Genomic DNA, 2,794 nt, shown 5'->3' with positions numbered 1-2,794 from the left:
AAGATGATAATCTTTATTCTTAATCTTAATCTTTCAATAAAGATGATATCTCTGCCCATCCGATGCCATTCTGGTTACTTTCACAGATTGCCACAGATTAGGGAGTTTTCCCCCTTCGGTCCCATATTAATCCAATGAGGGGCAGAGAAGAGAATTAAGACTCCTGCTGGACACTATAACTTGCCTCTACAGCCATAATCCCCTACCTTTGACGGCTACGTGGATGGGCCTGGAGTAATGGGCAGCCTCACTTAAAGTGAAAGAAAGTTAAATAACAGGCAGGGAGCAGCTCGACAGGCAGAGCAATAGGGGACTGATACACAAGCAGCAACCTCAGTGGCAGGCATGGGAGGGGATGGTGCCGGTTAGAACCCAGTGGAGGTAAGAATTCCCACCTTGTGTATCAGCAAAATGTCGGGACTGGAGTTGGGAGAGGGGAGGAAAGAGGTGCCAGGAGCTAGGGGAAATCTGGGGGCTTCTAAATCCCCTGACCAGGCCCATGTGAAGTTCATCGCCATCCTAGTGAGGACACGCCGCTCCGGAGTACATGGACTGGAACATGTCGTCATACCAGTGATGGTGATACGCTGCTGAGAGTTTAACAAAGGAGCTCCCTTAAGAACATTCCACCTTGCTCAGCTGGAAATGTTACATTCCCTGGGTCAAATGTGCTTTCCACTGAAAATCATCCACCTCTCCGAACCCATCAGTCCTTCCACCGCCCACCCCTTTTGACCCGTGCCCTTCCAGCACGTCATAGAAACACGAGCACCACCAAGTGGCATCTCGGACTAGCAGCTGTTCCACACAGCAGCAGCCGAGGCAGGCAGCTGTCTTGCCATCTCTGCCTGGAGTGGAGATGGCGGGTGAATTATCCTGTGGGCATGCAATGATTGGCTGGATGCACAGTGGGTTCCCTGGGTGGGAATGGATCCTCTTTGTTGAGAACTATTCGAGCCCTGAATTGAGACCTAAAGTTGCGGGAGGGGGAGGAGATTATCCCACATCTGCCTACTGCAGGGCTCTTACACCTTCCTCTGAAGTATCTGGTGCTGACCGCAGTCTGAGACAGGCTACTGGACTAGATGGACTTTGGAACACAGGAATTTCTATATTGGATCAGACCCAATGTCTCCCCTGTTTGTTTCCAGTCTCCGCTAGCCAGTGTGGAATTGGAGGGAGTTTCCCCATGATGCTTGTGGTGGGGCTCAGGATGGGGTTCCCAGCTCCAGGCTGCCCCCCCAGTACCAGCTCTTCAAACTTCAGACAGGGACATGTGCTGCTGGGGAGATGCAGCCTGCAAGGCTCCCACTCAATGCTGCCACTCCTCAGTCCTGTCTCCTCTGCCTCGTGCAGTGGCTGGTGGAGGGGACCCATGTGATAAACCCCCATGGACTGGTGGGAGGATGCAGGAGGGGTATTCCTTTACCAGCAGCTGCCCCGGCAATCGTGGCTATGCCCATGGCACTGCCCCAGCCTTGGAGAGAGCTGATCATTTTAACAAGCAGAGCCAGTCTTAACATTCTAACTACTGTACATTCCAGCAGTGCAAAAATCCCTAATGGAGACAAGATGCTGATTCAAGCTGGGAACTAAGGACCCATGGGCATCTGGGTCAGACTCATCATCGCCAGGAGCAGGAAATCAAGGTACAACACGAATTCACGCCTGCACGCTAGGTGCCCAAGCCACTAATGGGATGGGTCTTTCTTTTCTAATTGTTCAATCATATCAGCACAATGCCGCTGCTGTGCTATTAAGACTGAAATGGCCAAACCAATAGACCACGAAAGGGCACCTCGCTGAAAACTTAATTAGACCACCTTCATTAGCCTTCCTCAGCAAGAGTGCTCTGTTATGCTCGTAACAATGCCGTGTACAATTGCTATCAAATGCATTCTGGCAGAATCCAGTCAGATTACCCATAGTCTTTGCATGAATGATCACACCAGAGCCCCTTCCGTGCAGCTTCTTCTCAGACAATTCCGGGTTCTGGTCTAAACTGACTGTATCACTCTTTTAAAGGCACCAGATTGACCAAACTGGAGAATAAAGTCTAGTTACAGCTCAGCTCTTCCAGCTTCTCTCTAATGTCCTGCCAGTATGCCCCAGCTCTAGCCTGGGCAGCATTTGAATGGATAACCTAGAGATGGAAGTCCATTAGTAACCTGAGCCATCTACCTTCCTGCTTGACAAGAAGAAATTGGTGATACTGACTTAGCCCACAGGTCCATCAACACTGTTATCCTGTCTCTGAGAGAACTTGGTGAACTTTTTCAACCCAAAACCCTTTTTCACCAAAAAAAAATGCAGATTGAGGTGAACCGAAACATTTCACTGATTCCTGTCAAATCTGCCAAATTGTTTCACACACACACACACACACATCTGAAAACGACAGCGCATTTCATTTCAACATTTTCCAAACAAACCGTTTGATTTTTTTTCTATTTGAAATGGCTTTTTATGTCAATATTTACTTCAGGTGGTTTTTTAAATTTATTTTAAACCCTTTAAAAAAAGCTCAAAAACAAAACAAGACGTTTCACTTTGGGTCGAACAAAGTGTTGCCTTGGACCCAATATTGATTCTTTTTTCCTTTTTGGCTTGCCAAAATATTGTCTTTAAAAAGCATTTGGGGTTGACTGGAGACAAAACAATATTCAAAACAGCCAGAAAAACTGAAAAATGTGTTAGGCTTGGGTTACACTCAAACAGGGGTTCTCCAGCTTCATTGCACTGCCATCCCCTTCTGACAACAAAAATTACTACACGACCCCAGGAGGGGGGACCA

This window comes from Natator depressus, chromosome 6 (assembly GCF_965152275.1).
Source record: "Natator depressus isolate rNatDep1 chromosome 6, rNatDep2.hap1, whole genome shotgun sequence".
Lineage (NCBI taxonomy): Eukaryota > Metazoa > Chordata > Testudines > Cheloniidae > Natator > Natator depressus.
The sequence above is the reverse complement of the archived record's forward strand: the minus strand, read 5'-3'. Positions refer to the sequence as shown.